The sequence below is a fragment of the Eleutherodactylus coqui genome, chromosome 1 (genome assembly GCF_035609145.1).
Source record: "Eleutherodactylus coqui strain aEleCoq1 chromosome 1, aEleCoq1.hap1, whole genome shotgun sequence".
Classification (NCBI taxonomy): Eukaryota; Metazoa; Chordata; class Amphibia; order Anura; family Eleutherodactylidae; genus Eleutherodactylus; species Eleutherodactylus coqui.
In genome coordinates this window covers 288,578,344-288,604,630 of record NC_089837.1, presented here as the reverse complement: position 1 = coordinate 288,604,630, position 26,287 = coordinate 288,578,344, and positions in this window count along the sequence as shown.

The following is a 26,287-nucleotide window of genomic DNA, read 5'->3' as shown; positions in this document are numbered from 1 at the left end:
GTGGAACCATGTAAAATAAGGAAAAAAGCGATACCCACCTTCTTCAGTGTCTCCCCGTCCAGCGCTGGAGCCCTGGTCTTCGCCACTCTGAACATGGAAGAAGCTGGCTATGGTTACATGCCATTCATAGCAGAATGACTGCAAAAGCCTGTGATTGAATACCAAGAAAAGTATAAAAAATGTTTTATATATTTAGCCAATAAAAAGGATCATGTGGCGCAGAGTGTTAAGGTAGCAGAATGTAGCCCTAAGCTCTTGCTCACGACCTGAATGTTGCGGGTTCAATCCCTGCGTTGTTCAGGTAGCCGGCTCAAGGCTGACTCAGCCTTCCATCCTTCTGAGGTCGGTAAAATAAGTACAAAGCTTGCTGGGGGGGAAGGTAATAAACAAATTACCTAAAAGTGCTGCGGAATAAGTTGGCACTATACAAATAACAACAACCTTCCCATCAGTGTGGCCAAAAAATTGCTAGTTTTTATAAATTTGGCAATTTTTGCACAATTTTTCCTTTCTTTTATATAGTGCTGCCATTTATATTTTAGGTGTAATGGGGCCTGGTATCACTATGTTTATGTATATATAATGTGCTGGTTCCAGTCCGCTATGTTGTTAGGTTTCTTCGAAGCTTGTGATTGACTGAGTGGTCATATACTTAGTGAACAAAATATGATCATAGCCTTTTTCTTTGGGTTTTGGTGTGGCGTAGACTGGGGCTTCAGCGCTGGACAGAGAGCCACTGAAGGAGGTGAGTATTCATTGTTTCTTTTTTTTACATGGTTCTGCAGCCATTTAATTTTTAAGTGCTGAAAAACTCTTTTAAATTGGATGTCCTTCTTTGAACTTTTTTTATAGACTGATGCCCAAAGCTAAACTAAATAGTCAAAATGTAGCTAGTGCTTCATAAAGGGGTAAAAAAAAAATTTTCTCTTTAGAAGCCGTGCCTTTCCTAATACAAGACAATATCATGTTGGATTTTGATGTAGCAGACTAGCACTGCACGCTATCATTTAGTTTAATTTAAGCAATTGAAGCCAATCCGAGGATTTATGCCAACCGAGGGATTTCTGGTACTGGTGTATCTTGACGCCACCGGAAGCTAAGGGTTTGACAGGGCTTCCATGGAGGAATGCCCCTCTCACACCCCTAGCTCCTGATTGGTGCAAGAATGTAAGGTCCTGGAAGGTCCTACGATGCATTTCTTCCCAGGCGTAGGATTCTTGTCCGCGGCCTCAGTGTAAGTTTGCAGTGCAGTATGTGCGTACGTGCTGTCACTCACTGTCCCCGAGCTCTGTATCATCCCTCTAGCAGTGAGCAACTCTCCCCCCGCGCTTTATGAGCTCCCTTCAGTTGTCCTTCTTCGATACTGTGGTGCCAACGGCTGACACTGTGTTCTAGTCGCTTCTGCTGTCCTGTTCCAGGACTCAGCGTCTGCCTGCGCCAGCAGTCACTTACTGTCCCCTGCGCTCCCAAGTCTTCCCATCCTACAGCGGGACGCTGCACCTGCCGGCTTACAGTGTCTGTCCCACACGCTTCACTCCTCTGTCATGTCCCTGCTGAGCCTTCGCCTCATGTGGTGAATGGGGTGCGAGTAAGGAGCTTCATGGCGCTGTCCTGCTGGAGTTGCCTGGATGCAGCGGGGGCCGCGGTATGTATTTCCAATAGGCCGCCTGGCATGGAAGGAGCTTGGAGCAGGGGTAAAATTCCTTTGTTAGTGGGCTGCTAGGACCTGGAACCCATCCCACTCTGCAACCAATCACGTTGAAGGGGCGTCACCCCCCTATCAATCTTGACTCCACCAGTACTTCCTGCGTCAAGATACACCAGTACCAGGATTTTCATGCTGCAGCATATATTTTGGCTGATATGCTGCAGCCACCTGTGTGAATGGACGAGAAAACGCGGCTAAAGCTTGGGACTTGATCGTAGCTATTCTTTATTCCTGCGATTTTCAGCTGCGATGCGGAGTGTAAAGCCCATTTAGACACAGCGTTTATCGCTCAAAATTTTCTCAAAAGCCATCTTTTGAGCGATAACGGTTGCATCTAAATGGGCGGCCATTGTGCACTGTTTTTGCACTATTCGTTCATCGTTGACCTGTCACTCAAACTGTTGTTTGAGCGATCATCTTTCAGTGTAAATGGACCTTTACACTCATCAACACTGAACACGATCTGCTGTTCTGCTACCCTGCAGGAATATGACATTTTGTACTGTATCTAGAACTATTGAGCTTTGTTTAAACTGCAAACACAGAGAAAGTACTATGAGGTCCAGATTCTGCATAATTTCTAAACAGGTAATGGTCATCATACAGACCCTTGGGGTACTCCACTTAAAACGTCAGTCTCGTTTAGATATGGCCCGTTTATGACTATACTTTTAATACAGTCATTTAGACAATTTTGTGTCCAGTCATAAATTGTACTGTGTAAAGCAATGGGCCTTAACTTGTGCAATACCCACATGTGGGACTGTATCGGATATTTTAGAAACATCCATGTACCGTATATTACATCTACTGTCAGCACTTTGTACAGATTCGTGCTTACTACTTCATAAAAAGCTATTAAACTGGTTTGGCAATACTTCCCTTTCATACAGCCATGCTAGTTACTGGTAACTTATTATTTAACATACTTTCTTAATAAACTTACAAGCAATTTTCTAATTGCAGAAGTTAAATGTACAGACTTATTTGTCCTTCAACCTTGTGTAAATAAGGATAATATTACCCTTATGATACTCCATGGGTACATTACCTGTATGTAAGGAATCCTTAAATATCTTTTTGCTGTCTGGCCAATTTAGGATTACGGGGTGGCTAAATATCCTAGAAACATGCTAAACTGCAAGTAATGCCAATATGGAGTAACGAGTTTACAATAGTACATTGCAGTCATTTTTCTTTATGAGTAAATATTACTGCTGTTTTGTATCAATGTTTGTCTTTCTTTATTTAGGCCTCCTGCATATTGTAGAGCTGGATTCCGCATGCTCTGTCGGCTTCTTTTCTGTACTGCGGATGGACCAGGCGGCTCGCCGTCACATGTGCGCAGTACAGACTCTTATTTTCAATTTTTTTCATTGTGGGCGGGCCGTGGATCAGACGGCTTTCATTGACTTCAATAGAAGCCATCCACGCAAAAATGGAGCATGCTGCAATTTTTCCTCCGCTTGTGGAAACTGTAATTGGTTTCCGCGAGTGTGGAGGAAGAATCGAATTCCCATAGCATGCTATGGGCGCTATTTGCTGCTTATCCGGAGTGCTGACGCCTGCTGTGGCAGGAGGACTTAATGGCCTCTTTCAGATGCATGTTTTTCATTTCTTCATCTTTTATCAGTGTTTTGCAGACCACAATACAAAATTTTAAGTGTAGTTACATGGGTGTGTAAACTATGTGATAAAATATGAATGGATCTGTTTTCCACCTGTAATATTTTCTATTGGGCAAACAAACAAATCTGTTTTTGCCCAGTAGTAAATAAAAGCAAAGAAAAAACATGCGAAATATAGGTGACATACTAATGCACTTTCATATATAATACATCCGTAATATGTTGTTGTTAGCCGTTTACTCGTTCACGGCCCTCGGCGAACCTAAATGCGAGCTCCCTCCATGTTTTTTGGTTTTGCACTGCTTCTAAAACTCTAGTTTGAAAAATTTTATAATTTGTATGGTCTTGGTCTAATTTGTATGCTGATGGAATCAATTTTCCAATATTTACTTAACCTCATGCATAGATCACTTACCATATAAGTAGCCATGGGTTTGCATCTATGTGGCAAGATGTGTAAAGCCTGTACACATACACAGTGGGTTTTAAGCAAGTCCTGGTTCTAAAGGCCCTTTTGCACAGAATGATTACATTTAGGCCTCTTGTCCACGGGCAAATGTTCACTGTGTTGCCTGCGGCGATAATCCGGCCGCGGAAAAGGCAGTGAACGCTTTCCATTTCCTATAGAAAGCGCAGCGGCACTGTCCACGAGCGGAGAATCATAGCGATTCTCCGCTCGCAGGATTTAATTTGCAGCATGCTGCGAATTGCCGCAATTCTCCGCGGTGAGCCTGTCAGTTAAGCTCAGTGCGGAGAGCAGTCAGCTCTCTCCTGCTCCCTGGTGGTGGCTCACGCAGCGGAGATCTGCCATGGGATATCACTACGCCCGTGGACAGGGGCCCTTAGATTATCGCTGGATTATGCAAATCTGAATGATCGTTCAGTGTCGGAACAACAAATTATAGTTTGTTTGCTTATCGTTAATCATTCAGTTTTTAGGCATAAAAACTGGAACAAAGATCTGCCTGTGTAAACAGGCAGTCGTTCATCTATGAATGACTGCCTGTTTACTGTGAAATTAATCAAATGGCCGGAAGCAATCTCTGGCCACTCCACCAGCATTCATTGAATGATTGTTGCTCCTGTGTGAAGGCTGAGCAACAGTAATTGCTGGGACAACTGTCAGGCACTTAAAGGGGTTGTCTCGCGGCAGCAAGTGGGGTCATGCACTTCTGTATGGCCATATTAATGCACTTTGTAATATACATCGTGCATTAATTATGAGCCATACAGAAGTTATTCACTTACCTGCTCCGTTACTGGCGTCCCCGTCGCCATGGATCCATCTAAATTCGCTGTCTTCTGGCGTTTTTAGACGCGCTTGCGCAGTCCGGTCTTCTGCCTGGTGAATGGGGCCGCTCGTGCCGGAGAACTGGTCCCGCGTCGTCATCGTAGCTCGGCCCCGTCACGTGTGCCGATTCCAGCCAATCAGGAGGCTGGAATCGGCAATGGACCGCACAGAGCCCATGGTGCACCATGGGAGAAGACCCACGGTGCATCGTGGGTGAAGATCCCGGCGGCCATCTTGGAGAAGGAAGAAAGAAGTCGTCGCAGAGCGGGGATTCGGGTAAGTAATATATATATATTTTTTTTTTTAACCCATCCCTTGGGTTTGTCTTGCGCTGAACGGGGGGCCTATTGAAAAAAAAACAAAACGTTTCGGCGCGAGACAGCCCCTTTAAGTGAATGGGGTTGGGCTGTGCTGGCTTCTCCCTGCCTGCCACATTCAGAGTGATAGCTCATCACCATGGTCTCTCATCTCCATGTGTATAGAGAGAGCTGACACTCTGCATGTAGCAGACAGGGAGAGGGCTCTCTCTTTAATGCACTGTTAGTGCATTAGGTGTGCAGTAGTGCATGTCACAACCTGATGCACTGAATCCCTGACGGTGCTCCAAGTCCAGTGTGGAACCAGGAATACTGTAAAGGGGAGAAGCCGTCTGCATCACAAAACAGCCTCTCCTCACGTAGAGCTCTACCAGAGACAGCAGGAGGCGCAGGGCAGTGATTTATAGAACACATTGGGGGCACAGGAGCATTGAAAGTAAAAGAAATAAAATGGAGACATTCAGTAATAAACTGGTACTGTATGGGAACTGTCTGCAGCTAGTGTAAACACAGCGGGATGAAGCGCCCTCTACTGCTATTTAGTGAGTGAAGATGGTTTTCTCAGCCCTGTCTTTACCTAGCTGCACAGCTGAAGAGCGGTTCTGTAAGAAAAAATGTACAGAATAGACTAATAAAACCTACTGCAAAAAATGCTTAGAATTGCCTATTTTGTACATCAAAAATGTACAAGGGCCCTCTAAGGGTACTCTAAGGGCCCCCAAACACATTAGTGTATAGTTGTCCAAGTTTATTGATAAAAGTGAAGGCCGGTGAACTTTCTCCCGACAGATGATATCAGGAGAAAGAAGGATCAGGGATGTTGAATTTCACGGCTGATCCTTTTGTTCCCTGGGAAATACGCTGGCGACAGAGCTGTCTGCCGAACGTCTGTGTGTATGGGGGAGCCGGGGGAAACAGCTGTTGAAGATCTATGAGTACCTTGACACAGGTCCCATGAGTATATGAACCGTATAGTATGTTCCCACATGGGTGACTTGATGCAGAAATTTCTGACTTAAAATCCTTTACATCTGAATGGATTTCATCTGCAGTGTGATCCATTTTCATAGCTTTTTAGAAACTCTATTCATATGAAGGAAATCTATTGTGTGTGAGTATACCCTTAAACACAGCGATTTATAGTTGCAAGCTGACATTTTCAGTCATGTTTTTAGTCACTATGTAGGTATCAGCCTCAGCATCTGAGATGATCTGTGTAAGGGCTCCTGCCCACGGGTGGATATTTGCTGCAGAATCCATGGTGGGTGTCCGCACCGTGGATTTGCCCATAGCATGCTATGGGAAATCGATTCTTCCTGCACACTTGCGGAAACCAATTGTGGTTTCCAAAAGCGGAGGAAAAATCGCCGCATGCTCCATTTTTGTGCGGATTTCTCACTGACGGCTTCCATTGAAATCCATGGAAGCCGTCTGATCCGCGGCCCTTCTGCAATCACATTGCGGAAAGGTCTTGGATTCTGCGTCATTGCTAGGCTATGACACAGGAAAAGCAGGAGTCTCCGAAAAAAATCTGTACTACGCATGTCCAATGGCTTGCCGTGCAGACCATCCGCAGTAAGGATGAAAATGAAAGTAACAGATACACACGGACGCCGCTGCTCCCAGGGCTGGATTCTGCATGCAGAATCTGGCACTGCTGTGTGCAGGCAGCCAAATGGAGTTTATTTTTTTTATTTTACCATACATGCATGTGTTCCACCAATTAAATAGAAATTCCTCTGATCTTTTTTAAGTGTGAGAGAGTTCTTCGTATGTCTTACATTTACTCTAGATTCATTGAAATCTTGTAAAGGAGCACACAGCTGGCGTGGTGGCTTTGGAGGTGGATCTGGGAACAGGGGTTGTCAGAGAAGTGACCTGAAATGCTTAGCATCCATAAGGGCCCCATATGAAAGGGTTGTTATAACAAGAGAGTGATGTAGTGCCACTCTACTGCAGCAGCTGTGGACCCCCTGAGCCCTTGTACAAATGGAGTGTGAACTGGTGGCATTATTATGCAGATTGTCCTATTATCACCTCGTTTACAGACAATCCAGTCACTGCCCCTTCCTGTAAAGCGGCCTGACACCCTGACATAAGCAGAATGAGCCATACTTCAAGAGTTCTGCTGCTTCCAGAGCAACCCGCACAGAATAGGAGCTATGGGAAATGAATTCTGCCACTTGTAGGTTAACTTATAGAAAGGGGAACCATCAGAATAGGCTGTCCATCTCCAGGCGGGTGACAGAAGGGATCCAGGGTACAATCCCCAGCATGATGTTGACACAGATGTGATAAGTATCAGTAGTATGCACAAATAAATCTGTCCCTCCCAAGATGAGATAGAAAAGAGCATAGTCCAAGGCATTCAAAGATATTAGTCGACCAAGGGCAAAGATTACAATAGTTAACCTCCTGCCCCTCTGTGAATGAAGAGGCATAGTCTGCTCAACACTTTCATCTGCTCTACAAAACACCATACAGTCCATGGATTTAGCTGGTCCTGGATCGTAATAAATCAGATCTCCTTCTGGTATAGGGCTGGGTCTACATGTTAAAGCCACTCTCACACATGCATTCAGGAAACGCCACTAGAAATCGCTGCTTATTTTACTGAGATTTTGAGCAGCATTTTTGCACACGTCACTGCGTTTGACAGCGCTTTTTAACATGCCCTATCATTGTGATGGGTGATGAGTTGCGATAAAAAGCGCTAAAATGTGCAAAAATAAAGCAAGACAGGGCTTGAAAATCACGGCGTTAGAAACGCTGTGTTTGAGCGCATGTCTGTGAGGCCCCGTGGTAAAAAGCGGCACGTGTGAGAGTGGCCTTATTACTGTGTATACATCTGATGTGAAATCCGGTAATTATGATGGCTGCAAGTGTTTATACACAGAGTTTCTTTTCTTTAATGCACATGATTTCTTTTCAACATTGCAACTTCACATAAGGGTCGCTTATCAAGTCCTAGGGCTCCCACACACTCGCATTTTCTTAATGCTGCGATATCGCTGCGTTTTTTTTTAAACGCGATTGTCAATGGGACTTTCTAATGTTAAAAACGCATTGCAAGTTGGTGCTTTGTGGTTTTTGTGTGATGTGTTTTTAACATTAGAAAGTCCCATTGACAATTGCGTTTAAAAAAACACAAGTGGGTAAGAGCCCTTATACAAAGCTGCATTTCTAGGGGGAAAAAAAATCACCCTAAAATACGGTATATGAGGCAAAATGTCATGATTTTCTTTTCCTGGATTCCTTATTTTAAATTTGGGCCCATAGATTTCAGTGGGTGCTCTAAAGGCCCTTTTAGACAACAATTTTCGCTCAAAAATCGCTCAAAGCCGTCTTTTGAGCAATAATCGTTGTAACTAACTGCACTGACATCGTGCAGTTTTCATTAAGCCGTCACTGATCTTTCAGCTGATGACAGGCGGGGTATGAAGAACAGAGTGGTCTAGCTGTGTTCTCCATATCCCGCTCGGAGCACTAGGCTGTATAACAGCCGGGCGCTCGGAGCGGGGAACAGCTGGATGCCGAAGACAAGCAGGGACACCCTGTTTGTCTTCTGCATCCTCCGCTCCGAGCGCAAGGTGATCTGTAAAAAGAACACAACGATTATCGTTCAAAAATCGCTCAAAAGATTTTGGCCGTGACACAGCCAACTGAAAATCGCCTACATTCGTGAGAAAGAGCCCTTAAGTATTGGCAAACGCCTCCGTGACCCTTGAGTTACAGAGGCAAGCTGCCAGTTACATGGTCCTGAATTGCATCTTCCCGAATTGGTTCACCGACCCTCCTTCGCTTGGCCATCTCCTCTAGCTGCTGATGTTAGAACAAGCACTGGTGAAATCCCATGCTTTAGGTGCTCAATATTTGGCCCCAATCAAAAGCGGACATGCAGATTGAGGTTGAAGTGTCTATTTCGGAATGTGTCACGCGGCCCAAGTGCAAACGAACTAATTTGAGTGCAAATCATTTAGTGTAAATGCAAAAAAACCCGCTTACTATTCGTGAAATTCCGCAGCAAATCCGTCCCGTGTGAACCCTGCCTAAATGTGTTTGGGATGGACAGTATCTCTTCCGATGTATGTGGGCTGATCAATAGGTCTTTGGAACAGGGAGGTCTGTTTTAAGTTGTTTATAATGTTTGTGGTGGTGTCCAAAAAGTTGATTTTTGTATATAAGTAACTCAATGTCAGGTATATGGTGGGGTGAAAGGCATTGAATCTCTTATGGAATTTTATTAGTTCTTATTTGGAGTTGCTCCAGATGATTAGGCTGTCATCAATATAGTGTACATACACCAATGGTTTAATAGAGTGGAAGGCCAGAAAGTCATTCTCCAGTTTTGCTATCAAGTTAGAGACCATAAAACCTTCACATCCCTATCAGTAGACAAATTAATCCTTTAGTGACCATCGCATAGTGTTTTTATGTCCTGCTTTAGTGGGCTTTAATCCCCAGGGACATAAAAACATGCTTCCTCTGGGGATTAAAGCCCCATGGGCTGAGGACATGACAGCTCCATAATGTACGTTCCCGGAGGTTGCCAACAACCTAGAGCTGTCATGGGGGCTGCGGGAAGCCCCCTCGGTCATGCGATCGGGCTATTAAATGGATAGCGCAGATCGCATTAAAATGTAAAAAACTTTTTAAAAAGTTCAGCTGCCCTCATGGAACAGATACATGAGGGCAGCTGAGCATACTCACCCCGTCCTCCGCGACGTCCCGCGGCTATCTAGTCCTCCAGGACCTGACGTCGGTCTTCAGACGTCATTACATCAGCCGCATGCGCACAAGGCCGGGAGCCCTGGCAAATTTGAAATCTCCTGGCTCCTGAAGGTAGCCGATAGGAAGAAGATGTCACCAGGGACCACAGTGACTGGTCCCCGGGCCCGTGATCGCCGTTATACACAGACATGGTGTGATTAGTTTGCACATAAAACAATAACAGAGCAGGATCAGCAGAGGAGTAATTACTTAACCCCTTACCGACCAAGCCTTTTTGCGCCTTAATGACCAGGCCAAATTTTGGAAATCTGACGTGTCACTTTAACATAGAATAGCTCCGTAAAGGTTCTGCATATCCAAGTGATTCTGACATTGTTTTTTCGACAAATATTCTACTTCATTTAGGTGGCAAAAATAGTCCGAGAGAATTGGTGTATATTTATTAAAATTGGGAACATTTTTTTTTTAAATTGTTATTTTTTTTTTACATTTTCAATTGCAACATCTCAAATATGTGCAACATTCTGTAATGTTGATAAGATAAAATTTTGATAAGATATATATTTCCATTTGTTTACTGTATTCTGGACGCACATTTGAGAAACTTTCGTTTTTTTTTTTTACCATTGAGGAGATGTACAAATTTAACTATGTAGTTGCGTATGGGCTGCGTGTATATCCACGACCATAGAGCACAATGGGCTCTATGTTGCGGATATCCACAGTAAAAAAGAACATGTTGCATTCTGCTTTCTGCGAGTGGATTACGTAATTCCAACCCGCTAATGTTTGCGGAATTGTGTAATCCAGTGCATTTGATTGTTCAGTGTATTACCGTAGATCAAACACATGCAGATTCTGCAATTTCTATCCGGTCATGTGAGACCGGCCTAAGGTAGATCACTACCTTTTAATCACGTGACCGGGGACAAGGCCACCGGTCACTGCTCCAGGCTCTTGTCTACCTTTGGTAGTCGGGAGCAAAGAGATTTAAAATTTCCTGGGCTTCCGACTCCTGCACGTGTCCGTCATTTTGCCGAGGGGCGCATGCGCAGAAGTCGGGGAAGGTCCATGGGGGAGTATTGCGACGCGGTTCAAATGCAGACGCTTCCAGTAAGAGGAGCAGGGAGATTTTAAATTTCCCGGGCAATCCTTGACTTTTGCGCATGCGTCTGCCATTATGCATATGGGCGAATGTGCCAAAGCTGGGAAAGGTCTGCGAATAAAGATCCCATCAGCGGACAAATCCTGGGACCTTGTGTATGTAATTTCATCTCCCCTCACGGATACGATCCGTAAGGGGAGATGAAACTTGAACTTTTTAATATTTATTTTTTACACTTTTGAACTTAACATGATCACCGTTATCCAATAGATAATGGTGATCATGTGACCGGAAACCGTATACAGCGGTGACATCTCCCTGCACTCAGCTATCTTTGACTGCTGGGTGCAGGTAGATTTTGAATTTGCCTGGGTCTCCACAGAAGTCAACAACAGGTGCAGATCGCCGCAGGACATCATGGAGACATATATATATATATATATATATATATATATGATTTATCCTATTATGCCTGATGAAGAACCCCATGTAGGTTTGAAAGTTTGCTGTAACATCATGCATTTTTGTTATCCATTAAAAGGTATCATATCTACAAGATTACTTTGTTTCTCTTGCAGAGAACAATCACATGCTCTACTGGCTAACACGGTACAAAACGTTTTTCTTTTCAGCACTTGTTATAATGTGCAGAAAATTGGCTTGTGCAAAAAGGCCTTGTGTGTTATATTTCCAGATTATTTGTATTCCTCCAACACTGTATCGGTACACGTACCCGGGCGTTTTCTGCATCCGATTATCGGACCGAAAGATCGGTCCGAAAATAGGATGGAAATACCACCCATTCATTTGAATGGATGTAATCACATGGACCTTTTTGTACTCACATGAATAGTCTGAGTAAAATAATTGCATTATGTCTAGAGATGAGTGAATGTGCTCGTTTAGGACAATTACTCGATCGAGCATCGCTTTTTTCGAGTAACTGCCTACTCGAACGAAAAGATTGGGGGGGCGGCGGGGTAGCAGGGGGAAACCGGGGGGAGCTCTCTCTCTCTTTCCCCCCCACGCAACCCACCGCTCACCCCCAGAATCTTTTCGCCCGATTAGGCAGTTACTCGAAAAAAAGCGATGCTCGATCGAGTAATTGCTCTAAACAAACACGTTCGCTCATCTCTAATTATGTCCTATTCTTGTAAGATTCTTGGACGGAAATAGTACATGTCAATGTACGGTGTCCCGCACATTGGACAGCAAACGGATGGGATGTCCGTGTGATGTCCGATCCAAGTTGCGCCCGGGAATATCAGGCGCAACTATTTAAACGTCCATGCACATGTACCCTAAACATGTAAAAGTCAGTGCTTCTAAATATGTCATTGAGTTAGAATCTGGAAATTAGAATGTGGATGAAGGGACCAGTGTGAAAGATTACGCCCAGTCTACAGTGCTGCACATTATGATCAGTAGTATTCCCATATTTATGGTTATGTACTATGAGGTCTCAATCATGAAAGAATAAATGGTATGCCAGGTAAGTTTGTAGTGAGAGTAATAAAGAAAATGATATGATATATAATGACTATTATGGATTACCTCTTTTGCCCCATGACTATCCGCAGATGGTGTCCAGCTGCCAGTCTTGGGGCGTGAGAAAGATCACTTAACCCACAAAGTTTCTGCAGGAAGAACTTCTGCTCTGTGTCCCTCAAGGTGACATCAGGCTGCAGGAAACAGCTGTCACCGACAGCAGCCTGGGAATCTGACCCATGTGCTCGCTATCTGTACAGTACAGCATCACTGTACAGATGATGAATTATTTTGTACAGCAGATTGTTCAGGATGACTTACGATACCTATATATGTATCTGTGTCACTACACTGTTTAAAGGGGTTTTCCGACTGATGACCTTTATGGCATATACACTGAATGGGGGTGCCATGTCCCTGTTCTGTCAGAGAGGTGGCTGCACCTGCACTCCATTAAAGTATATGGAAAATCTATGGAAGATTTAAAAAATGTTTAGCCGTTTCTGTATCTCCTATAGACTTAAATGAAGACTGACAGGCATTTGTAGCCACTTGCCTGCCAAAGACAGGTATTGGGTACATCTTTTCACTGTGATGTCCCCATTGGTTGGACTTTGCTGAATGCACTTTTAGGGTATAGTAATTTATTCAGTAAAGTTTCATTTTGAAACTCTTAAAGGGCTTTTCCAGTGAAATACCAGTGAAAAATATCAGGATAGGTCATCAATAGTTGATCGGCTTGGGGTCCGCCGCTAGGGACCCTGACTGATCAGCTGAGCAGGCGCATGCTGTGAATGCTGCAATAACTCAGACATCGGAGCGGAAGCCTTGGCCCCGACCTCTGTGTAGTGGCCGGCGCTTGTAACTGCAGGCACGGCTCTCATTTAAATCAATAGGAGCCATGCCTGCAGTTACAAGCACCAGCCACTACACGGGAGGTCAGAGCAGAGGCTTCCGCTCCATATACACAGAGGTCGGAATGGAAGCTTCCGCACCAGTCTAGTAGTGGCCGGCGCTTGTTACTGCAGGTACGGCTTCCATTGATTTCAGTGAGAGCTGTGCCTGCAATTACAAGTGCCGGCCACTACTCAAACATCGGAGCGTAGGCTTCTGCTCCAACCTCTGTGTATTTGTGGCACTGACAGCATGTGCCTGCTCAGCTGATCGGTCGGGGTCCCAAGTGACGGACCCCGGACGAACAACTATTGCTGCCCTTTCCTGAGTATAGGTAATCAGTAGTATTCTTCCTGGAAAACCCCTTTAAGGCCCTTTTACACGGGACGATAAATCGATCAGATTCGTGCATCCAGCAGGAATCTGAACGATTATCATTCAGTGTAAATGCGTGCCGCAACTGAACAACAAATGAGAATTAATTTTCTTCTTGTTCGTCATTCAGTTTCTGCAGTTGTTTGGATAGGCCTATCCAAATGCATGCTTACTGTGAATGGAGACAATCCCTGGCCCATTCTGTCTCCATTCACTGAGTGATGCTCTTCCTGCGTAAAACCACAGGAACGATTATAGCTGAGACAACTTGGCGGGCATCTGCGCCCGACAAGTCGTTACATGTGTAATGGTCCATAGTTTTACCCTGATCCGTTTTCATCTCCTACTCTGACTTTCACTTGCTAAACTCTCCTCTCTCCAATCTATCCTAAATGCAGCAGCCTGGCTCATTGCTCTGTCCAACCACAACACCGATGTCTCCGCCCTGTGTCACAGTGCTGCACTGCCCTATAATAAGTCCCTCATTTCTATCCATCACTTGATGCATGCTGCTGTTCTGCTATAATCTCAGCCCCAGGACTTTTCTCGTGCTGCACCAGTTCTCTGGAATACACTACCTTAGATGATCAGGCTTATCCCCAATAGCCACAGTTTTAAGTGTACCCAAATACACAACTCTCCAGGGAGGTCTATCACATTTCCAACACTAACTTTTCTCCCCTTAATCCTCTTCTATATTCTCTGATCCCCTCATCAGTAGTACCCCCCACAGTCCATGCACCCTAATGTGCTTCATTCCTGTACAAACAGATACTGGCTGGTGAGCGGGTCATACAGCTTTATGTATACTACCCTATTCATATAAAAGATGGCTGGACCATTGAACAGAGCAAGCACTGTTACTTTTTGTCTCACCCATATTTCCTCACTTCTATTGTTCAATATGTTTTTTAGTTTACTACTGTATATTAATATTTGATTTTGTTTATGTACCCTCTGATTTGTAAAGTACTGCACAATATACTAGTGCTATATAAGTAAAGCCCATTATTATCAATCCTACTCACAAATTGCCACAATTGTGTTTCACAACAACTGGCCAAGAATGTGCCATTTAATGCAAAGCAAAAGTTATATTAATTAATATACATCAATAGGAATACTTTTCCCATGGCTAAAAACCTGTCTGTCAGTGAATCAATGCCAAACACTCAAATATTGGAACAGACTTACGATTTTAGCCATATATTTATGTCTTTGGCCACCTTGGGGCCCAAGGAGAAACAGATGTCTCACCAACACCAATGGCCTTCATAATAAATGTGTCAGACACATGACTGCTCCAGTAGGAAGATCTGGATATCCTGAAGGGACGGACGTGCTGAGTACATATATACACATGTGCACGCTGCCAGCCTAGAGGTATGTACACTGCTGTGGGCCCCAGGAGCTACAATGTACTAAGTACAGAACCAAAAACCAATAGACTTGATTGACAAGCCGTACAGTTTTAATGCTGGATGCTGTTATCAAGTAGAGATGCCTATAATATATGTTTACTCCAATATATAAGGGAAACTCCAGTGAAATCCAGAATCTTCCATTATAATCATTCATTAGGGAGTCATTCAGTGAATAACTGGCCTCGCTATTTGGTTAGTAAGCAGCCCGAATGTGTTCAGTGGGGCTCGTTGTGGTGCCCAGGTGCACATCTCCATCCTCTTGAAGACATCTGGATGTGCCAACCACATTTGCATCAAGTGCTGATGATGAGTATTGATGCGTGCTGCCAGCAGTTCTCTTTCAGCGCCTGAGAGAACAAGATGGCGGCCACGTTTCTGTGTTGGAGTGACTTTAATTTGATGAGTGTAGGCTCATCATTGACTTAATAATGTGATTGTAAAGGGCTCATCCACTGACCCACTCACACTAGCGGTTTTTATTGCGTATAATACGTGCGTAAGAAAGAACGCACCATCTTCTGTTTTACCACATATTACATGTGATAAAGCCCATTGTTCTCTATGGACGCGCAATAGACGCCGCACATACACAATTACATTGCAAATGTGCGGTGTTTAATACGCAATGCCACTAAGAGACAAAGCGGGGGGGGGGGGGGGGGGGATAAGAAAAAAAAAAGAGAAACAAGTCACATGGATAGCGATAAAATGCTATGTAACTGCTCCTGCAATAGCGTGAAGGCGCAAAAATGCTCTATCCTGCGCTAGATATTTGTGCAGTGAAGGAGTCTTTTTTTGCACACGTGCCTGCGACAATACTGTGCGCAGGCACCACTTGTTGACATAATGCAGGAATCACCCCTGCCCTGATTAAGCCAAATTAGGTGCTGGTGTTCCTGCGCGTACATATTTGTGCACCCCCCAAAGACTCCTATCGGGACCTTTGCTGCGCAAATGCACACAAACGTAGAGCAGGTTTTGTTTTTTCTGCGCAAGTGAAATGCACGCAGAAAAAAGAACAGGGAGATTGATAACCGTTTAATGAATGAAGGTGGAGCGCACCTGAGATCGCTTCTGGCCTCCATTCACAGCAAACAGGTAATTTGCTTCTGTTCCACTTTGTTTTTACATTCACCCATACGCACCGTGTAATCGCATAAATGAAGATTTTACCTGAACGAGACCCGATCTTTATTCACATATTTCAAGCCATTCACACAGGGGGGGGGGGGGAGGATGGAAGAGCCAGGAGCAGGAAATGAGCTCCCGCCCCCTCTCTACCCCCTCTCTGCACTATTTGCAATGGTGAGAGGTGGGGTGGGGGCGGGGCTACTTCTCGGAACTTAGCCCCACCCCACCTCCTTCATTGCAAATAGTGCAGAGGGGTGGAGAGGAGGCAGAGAGGGGGCGGGAGCTCAGTTCCTGCTTCTGGCTCTTCCATCCCCCCCCCCTGCAGATGAGGACGACGTATATGAGCTCGGCGTGAAAACCAAGCCGATATACGTTCATGTGAATGCACCCTGAAAGATAGGGCAAAACCTATCTTTTCACGCGACGTATAAAAAAGATGACCGGAAACAGTTGCGGAAGTCCTCGTTTTTCTTGTGTGATTATTTTACACAGCAAAAAAATTGGTCGTCTGAATAAACCCATTGAAACCCAGTGCTTCACATGGTCGCATTTTATGGACGATTTTCTGCGTAATTCACAGCCCATTATCGCCTTCACCCATGTGAAATAAGCCTTGGAGCTTATTTAGACGACCGTATATCGGCTCAGTTTTCACGTCGAGCCAATATAGGGTGTCCTTGTCTGCAGGGGGGGGGGGGGGGAAGGATGGAAGAGCCAGGAGCAGGAACTGAGCTCTTGCCCCTTCCCTGCCCCTTGCCACTATTTGCAATGGGAGGGGCGGAGCTAAGCGGGGATACTTAGCTCCACCCCTATCTCACCCCCTCCTATTGCAAATAGTGGAGAGATGGCGGGAGCTCAGTTCCTGCTCCTGGCTCTTCCATCCTCCTCCCCCTGCAGACAAGGACACCGTATATCGACTCGGCGTGAAAACCGAGCCGATATACGGTCGTCTGAAATAGCCCATAACTATAGTCTATGCAGGAGATGCGTTTGCACCCGGGCCCAGGAGCCTTAGGCCTCCTTCCCACGAGCGTGACGGGCTCCGCCGCGTAATATTCCGCAGTGAAGCCCGTCACGGCGCCCCCCAGAGACCCCATACTTACCAGCGGAAGATAGCGTGAAGATGCTTCCCCGCCCACCGCCGTCGCGTCATGTGACACGCCCACCGCGTCACATGACGCGGCCGGCCGTGTCACGTGACGCGCCGGCCGCGTCATATGACGCGCCGGCCGCGTCATATGACGCGCGGCGGTAGGCGGGGAAGCGTTTTTTCACGCTATCTTCCGCTGGTTGCAGCGGGAGATAGCGTGAACGGACGGCTTCCATTGACTGCAATGGAAGCCGTCAGCGCGTACACCCGCAGCAAATAGAACATGCTGCGGGTGAGGACGGGAGATTTCACGGTGCGTAATTCCGCGGTGGAATTACGCATCGTGAGCATTGTGCTATTAGGTTCAATAGAACCTAATAGCAGGGGGCAACGCAGCGGATTTTTGCTGCGGATTTACGCGACGTAAATCCGTTCGTGGGAAGGAGGCCTTAGGGAGCTCATAAGGCCTCAGTTCTCCATATAGGGAGCCCAGTACTATGAATAAAGCATTATAGTTTGGGGGCCCTGTTACAGGTTTTGCATCAGGGCCCAGAAGCTTCAAATTACGCCTCTGCTTAGACCTCATGTCCATGGGGAAGATCAGGTTCATGCGGATTTCTGCTGTGGATGCACTATAATTGTCTTTTTTTAAAATCATGCGGGAGATCAATTGAGATATGAGCTCTATGACCTACCACATGCGTGATCCGCACTAAATTGGAGCATGTCGCGTTTTTTTTTCTGCGCGTGAAATCCACAAATCACTTAAAATACCATCCGCGGCTCTTTAATTAACCGCAGATGGTCAATGCTTTCCTATGGAATGCGGATTTGCGGTTTTTTTTCACGCGTGGATTTGCTAAATAATTTTTCCCCGTGGACATGAGGCCTTAGGGCATAAACACATAGATGTGGTTTAGTCCCGTTACCACGGCCACATAATGGGACGAAACGACACCATTCATTTCATTGGCTTTGTTTCCATTAGCGGTATTCTCGCCCATTAATACCACGTGCGAGAAGAGATAGGACTTGCCCTGTCCGTCCCGCAGGTAGCTTATAGCGAGGGCAGGACCTCTCGTTCTGCTTTTTTTAAAAACTAGTGCGGAAAAGCTTGAGAAGAAAAAACAAACTGTTGATGTGCACCTATGCTCCGTAGTTGCGCTTACGGTCGTCTGTTTTTGCCCTTAATGTTCAGGTTTTTTTTTTAAAAAAGGGAAGCCAAACAGAATGGAAGCCAATGGAAGCCTTTATGTTCGCTTTCCGTTATTCTGAAAACTCATTGAAATTGATGGGAAGAAAACAGCGGGACGTTTATTTTAGTTTTAATTCCGTTTCTCAGAAGACGAAACAGCGAGACGGAATTATAACTGAAGGGCAAACTGCGGTGTGAATGGAGCCTAAACGGTGGTGGCTAACTGTTCCGAATATTCCCACATAACATGCCGGTAATGCTGCGTGTGACGGCCATCGCTGCGGGTGGAGAACCACCTCTGTGGTAAAACACTGAAGGGAATGTCTCGTATGTAGATGTTCCAGTAGCTTCTCTGCTGCAGCCATGTGCTGGGACCACCGTTAGTTATTGGGGGGTCCGAATATGGAACGAGGTCACGTTTATTACTGGGGGGTCCGCCAAGCCGCACACTTTACCTCATAGCCATGACTAGCCCCCAGCACGCTGCATACATGACTATGCCCTGAGCTATACGTACACGGTCTCACATCCTCCCTCCTACTCCATAACCCCTCACTGCCCCATATAAAGATCTCTTTGTGGGGTCCGGAGCAGGCGGGGGCGGGGCCTGAGTGCAGCTGCAGCCGGGCAGCAGGGAGGGGGAGCGGGCCAGCAGACAGACTGACGCCGGCCTCAGCATTGTTCACTGTCCCTCCCAGCACCTGGGCTCAGCAGGGAGGGGAGAGCCTGCGAGGGAGAAACCCTGCCAGCTTTAACCATTTGTGCTGCCTGCATGCAGAATGCCATTACACAGACACTAATTGTGCATCATTAGGCTTGAATCCTACTACAGCTGTTGTCACAAGCGGGACCTCCTATACCCATATGGGCGCACATGATGGGGGCGGCTACACACAGGATATCATGGAGAACCAGTGTTCTGCTAGGAAGCCGCCTGCATTTATACTTGGAGCTATATAGGATTTGATATATAATATTATGTATATACACTTCTAGCAGAGCACTGGTTTGGCAAGAGAGAAGCGGTGCCATCTGCGGATACATGTAATTATATAGGGTTCTGACTATTCTAGGATTTGGGGTGTCTAGATGCAAAGGACGGCCACGTCCTGCACTCCAAACATAGGAGAATCTGTTTTTTTCTTTATTTAGATCTCCTTATGAAAAGTGTAATAGACTTTCTGGGGTAATCTCACTCATCTGGTGTGGGGCTGTCTTCACAGTGCAGTATTCTGGTCAATATTAAAGTTTTATGGGAAATACTATTGATGACGTATCATCAGGATAGGTCATCAATAGTTGATCGTCCGGGGTCTGTCGCTTGGGAGCCCAACCATTGAGTTGGGTGAGTACATGCTGTCAGCTCCGCAAATACACAGAGGTCGGAACGGAAGCTTACGTGCTGACCTCGCTGTAGTGGCAGGCGCTTGTAACTGCAGGTTGGAGTCTCATTGATTTTAATGGGAGCCGTGCACCGACCTTTGTGTATTTGCGGCGCTGACAGCATGCACCCGCTCAGCTGATCTGTCGGGATCCCGAGGGGCGGACCCTGGGCGATCAACTATTGATGACCTATCCTGATGATACGTCATCAATAGTATTTCACTGGAAAACCCCTTTAAGGCAAAACCAGCAGTGATACCTACATGGAGAAAAGAATAATGGAAACACTTGCATCTTGTCTTGTGTTTTGGATCCACTCTTGGTTTTGGCTTGGAAATAGTGACAAGACGGCTGCTATCTGAAAGTGGTCTTTCCATTCCGTGTCAGACCGGGGTGCTAGAGCCGACCAGATACATTTATTTTGAGGCCCATTGTAGTGCTATATGCAAATATTCCATGCCCCCAACACCATTTACAACATATTCCTGGCTGGCCATTGTCTCAAACTGTTTCTGTCCTGGGGGCCCTCTCAGTAACCCGCTCCCTGGCTCTTGCCTCGGACTAGGGGCCCTCTCAACTATGTGAGCATAGCATACATGTTTACATAGTGCCACGCCGAAGGCTGCAGCAGGCGACTGCAAGATGATTTGTAAAAGGGGCCCCTGCAGTGCTGTCGGGAAGGCATGGCCCAGGGAGAGAGGATATTGGCCCTTAGCTGTTATCTCAGCCAGCTTATGTGTAGACTGCCTAAGATACTGCTATATGTATGTAGTCCAGCAAATGTACCTCACAGCGCATCACTTGTGTGGGGGCTCGGGGCCCACCGGGAGATTTACCTGTTCCTCTGTAGGCCAGTCTGAGCCTGTTCCCACTAAGACATTTATTCCCTATCCACTGGACAAAGGATAAAGGCTAGATCACTGTGGCTCCAACCAGTGGGACTCCCAGCAATCCCAAGATTTGTGCACTCCATAGTTTCCTTGAGAATGGAGCAGTGGTGCACATGAACGGCTACCTCTTCATTCACTTCTGTGGGATGGAGGGAGATCAATGCTCTCAGCAATCTTCCTCCGTCCCATAGAAGTGAATGGAGTGTTGGTTACACACATATCTCAGGATTACTGTGGGTACCAGCAGTTGGACCCCAGTGATCCGACATCCCCTATCCAGTGAATACAGATAAATGTCATAGTGGGAAAACTGCTGAAGGCTGCCTTCACATGCGCAGTAAACGGCGCAGAATTTCCGATAGAGCAATCAATCCTGAAATGTAGTGTTTTCAGTACAATGCAAGTGAATAAGATTTGACAAATCTCTTTCACACATTGCAGATTTTTTCTGCTGCAGAAAAACATTCCATTTGAAAAGCGCTACGGTCTTGCAATCTCCAGCATGTCTATAATGTTGTGGAAACCGAAATATCTGCTGCTGATTTCTCCATAGAGATCAATGGGAACCATTGATTTTTCATCCATTCAATACATTTCTTTTTCTGGCAGTAAGGACTTCTTCACACAAGTGTATGCGCAAAAATGTTCATATTACTGTACTTTTTGCGCATGTCGAGCCAGTTCAGACGTGCGCACGCAACACACTCTTTCCTAATAAGGTCCAGATGTGTACTTTTCCACCCCGTTTTGTACAGTTTCACGCTTGCCCTTGCGTATTTGCGCACCTCTTTGAGGCCTTTTCTGCTCAAAACTCAGTGGGTCCCATTCTCTGTGTTTTGTGTGCACAGATTTGGCATGCACAAATACCCACGCAAACACGGTCATGTGAAGAAGCCCTAATATGGAGCTAATGATAATATATTAGTCTATTTACATGGACGTATAAAATATGCATGTATTTTGAAAACATAGCATGCAACAATGTCATTAGTTTTATGAAAATTACCCATCCAAAACTATGGGGAGTCTTTAGAATGTGAATGAATGTGAATGCATCCGTGTTTCAGTGTCTTTTAATTTCCTACCTAGAAGGCATCCCACCATTAATGACATACCATAATGTATTTTACTCATTATATAACGCATACACATTCTGCAGTGCCGTACAGAAGAAAAGGATCCTTACACCAGTCTCTGCCTATTGGGACCCAGCATCTAAATTCCAAAGTGACCTACTACTAGGGCTAATTCCAAAGTGACCTACTACTAGGGCTAAAACACACTGGCGCATGCACAAATAGGCTTGTCACTATGGAGCGTATTAGCACATGGGCCAGGTACATTTGTTTTTTACCATCCAAATTTCACGCTGTTGCGCGCTGGTAAAAAAAAAAAAAAGCAGTATGATCAGTCTTGCCCTATCTTTTTTTGCATGTAGAAAAACTACGTGTGAGAAAGATAGAGAAAGTCCTATCTTTTTTGCGCATAGTATTAACATGTGAAAATCCCGATAGTCAAAAAAAAGCCGTTGAAATCAATGGTTTTGTTTCGTCATGTTTTGCGGCAGTGTTTTTCACGCAGCGTTTTACTGATACGGCCATAGACATGAGGCCTTATGGCCATACTGTGAATCTGCATTACATAGGTTTACCACAATGCTTGTATGAAGCAGGCCCAAGTCTCAGAAGCCACCCAGCTTTTCTACATATCAATATGTCATCTGTGTCTAGTGCTCCAGTGATAAAAGGGATGGGAAATACTACAGCACAACTAGGCAATAATTCAGGCAGCCAGCAAGCACAGATGAGAGCTTTAGTGGATTTAAAATGTTCTCAAATGCAGAATTTTTAACAGTTTGACAGAGGAGCAAATAAGATATTTTGTTAAGTCAGATGATGGCATTTAGTTAAGTTTGGTGGGATTCCATTTGCCAAGACCCTCACTGTTGTCCTGAAGGAAGCTGTGCAAGTATTCATTATTCATTCATTATTGTAAAGTGGAAGAACATGACAGATGACGACAGTGTGAGAGCATATGAGTCAGATAGGCTAATACTTCTTCAAAGAAGAGCTTTACATTTGCAAGTATGTCCTAGAACAAAATGTTTTTAACTATCATGTCTAGAATTGTAGAACAGTAAGGATCCTTTCACACAAGTGGAATATTTCTGCAATCCGCACCTAAAGGCAGTTGAAACAAATGCCACCTAAACAACGAATGAAAAAATAATCGCTGCCTTCTTTTACATGTCTTTTTAGGAGCAAAAATGCCAGAAGAAAGGATGTGAAGGAAGCCTATAGCAGGCCTGGGTACTGAGAACAATATAGAATTATACAGTGGAGTGCCTTCAAGCTATTGACCTTTGAGCCAAATGCATCCAATGAGTAAAGGCTTTTTGGGCAACCAACATAGCAAAAGCCTCCCACAGTCTTCACTGCAGGCTATCATTAACCATATGATGGTATGAAGGAGCTGTTCATGCATAAACAATGAGTGGCAAGAAGCCTCCTAGTTAGGCTTCTTTCACACAAGCGCATAAACGGCGCATTTTTACGCCCGGGTGTATATACGCGCCCATGAGAGGCATTGATTTTCAATGCAGCCGTTCACATGGATGAATATACGGCGTGTAAATACGCTGGCAGTGTGAAAAATAGAACATATACGCGTCCGGCGCATATACGCTCAGCCGAAAGATAATTCTGGAACTATCTTTTGGCCAATATACGCTGGCGGGTCCTATAGACTTCTATGGGAGCAGGGAAAGAGAAGGGAGGGGGAGGCATTTTTGCAGCGTCCAACGCTGCGAAAAGCTTACAAGTGCCTCTACGTAGGCATTGGAAGGCATCCTGAGGATTTTGGCAGAGCGAGGGATTTCTGGGGTGCGGCGTATTTTTTTCACTAAAAACGACACTCACGGTCGTGTGAATGGACGAGAAAACGCTGGCCGTGATCGCGGAAAAACGCCCTTTCAGGTGCTTATACAGAGCGGGCATGAAAACGTAAAAACACCGTCGCCATTTATGCGCTCGTGTGAAAGAAGCCTTAGGGTGCGTTCACACGAGCGCGTATACGGCGCGTTTTTGCGCCCAATCGTATATACATGACCATCTGAGGCGTTGGTTTCCAATGTATTCGTTCACACAGGCGATTTTACGGCGCGTAAAAACGGCAAGCCGCAAAAAAACAGAACTTACGCGACCGAAATACGTGCCAACGTATATTCGATGGCTGAAAAGATCGGTTGAAAAGTAGGAACAAACGATAATACGCTTTGTAGCTCTGGTCATGATCGCCGAAAAACGTTCTTTCCGGCGATTATGCGCTGCGGACGTAAATACGCCTATGCTCGTGTGACCGCGCCCTAACACTGATACCTGTACCCTGGAAAACAGAATTTCACGTTTACAATGTGCACTATCTATGCCACAGATTTTATTACTGGTGGTCCTGCTCCTGACCATTTCAGAGATAAACAAGACGATACTGTTAAGGTCGGCCATTACAGAGCATAGTAATTTGCATTACAGCAGCCACTTTAGGCCTTCAGCATAGTAAACACTTGTAGGAAATAATGTATTGGCTGGAGCTTCAATACAATAAGTTAAAGTAGCAAGTGACATCATCAGACAATAATAAGGATAGTCATCCTGTTCTACTGGTTTCCCCCGAAAGTAAGCCCTACCTAGGTTTTTGAGGGAGGCTTGAAATATAAGCCCTCCCCTGAAAATAAGCCCTAAAGTACATGAAAAAAAAACATGAGTACTCACCTGGCCCGCGGCATCTGAGATATCCTGCTCTTTCTGGTGATGGAGGTTTGAATACCCCGCCTCCAGCAAAGCAAGCGCTGTAATTGGATCAAGTGCCAGCCAATCAGAGCCGGCGCTCGATCATTCACAGCCATTCAGTGAATGACATCACTGAATAGCTGTGATTGGTTCATCGAGTGCCTACACTGATTGTTTGGCGCTCGACCCAATCACAACGCTCACTTTGGAGGTGGGGTATTCAAACCTCCATCACCAGAAAGAGCAGGATATCTCAGAGAGGTTGACACTGCAGACTGCCACCATTGGTTCTATGAGACGCAATCTTTTCATGCGCCTTTAATGCGCTAAAACCACACTCGTATGAACGAGGCCTGAAAGACAGATCTTTCATGCAGACCTGAAAATCATTGTCGGTCTGTCGCTACATCTTTCTGTCTAAACAGGCCGTCCTTCATCTATGAATGCTAGGTATAAGGGCGAGCACCCACTGGCGTTTGCGTTCTCCGCGGGAAAAAACGCAGCGTTTTCGCCGCGTTTCTCGCGGTTTTTCCGCGCGTTTTTCGCGGCGTTTTGCGTTAATTTCCATTGACATTCATGGGTGCATTAGGAGAAAAATAGGGACACATATGCAACTGACAGTTCCTATGTTAAAAACGCAAACGCAACGCAAAAAAAACGCCAGTGGACAGGAACACATGTTATCTCTATGCCTGTGCAGGAAAAACGCAAAACGCAAAACGCAGGTAAAAAAACGCCAGTGGGTGCTCGCCCTAACACTTGTGCAGCTTCTGGATGTGCAGAAATCACACCATATGGCCCTCGATCAGCGGCCATCTTCAGGATGGGGCTGCATGCTGCTGCACCAGGAGATGTGGGTAAAAAGGGGACGCGGCTTCAGGAGCTGTCAGAATGGTACAGAACTTACGGACATATACTAGTAAGCAGATACGTTAGTACCCCTCATGCAGGGGCGTAACTATAGAGGATGCAGGCGATGCAGTTGCACCCGGGCCCAGGAGTCTTAGGGGGCCCATAAGGCCTCTCTTCTCCATATAGGGAGCCCAGTACTATGAATAAAGCATCAAAGTGGGGGGCCCTGTTACAGGTTTTGCATTGGGGCCCAGAAGCTTCAAGTTATGCCTATGTGCAGCATGGTTTAGGTATGGGTACGGGGGTACAGATACAGATAGAGGGGGGGGGGGGGGGGCAGCTCACCTTTTGCATCAGGGCCCCTGAGCCTTTAGTTACGCCCCTGCCCTTGTGTACAGGTATGAGGTATGGATAGTTACCACTGGGCTGATTCCCCTTTCCCCCATGGATTGTGAAAGGGAGCGTCTATCTAGATACCCCACTTTTATAAGCTCACACAGGATCCACTCGTCTCCGTGGGCCGAGTAACTAAACTCCTTTTCAATCAACTGTTCTCTCTGTGGAAGCGGAGGGCAGCCCGCCATTTTCCCAGGTAATGTGCCCTTCAAATTATTTGGTCACCATGTATTTCAGGGTTAGGTCCCGTCCTACTCATAGCAAGGCCTCTATCACATGGGCGTTGCGATTTTTGTCCGCCCGCAACATGGCTGAAAATCGCATGAACGAGAGAAAGCAGCGATCAAGTCACGGCTAAATCTCGCCCATTCAGATGGCCGGGGGCGGCACATATACGCCACAGACGGGAATTCCGTCGACCGGGGAAAAAAAAAATTAGCGATGCTAAACTCACTCCCTTTGCTGATCGTGACCAAAATAAAGGACAAGACCTATCTTTTCCGGCTGCGTGTAAAAATGGCCGCCCAGAATCGTCAGCAAATATGCTATCTTTTCCAGACATTTGATTTTATGTGCCGGAAAATCGCCCATCTGAACGAAT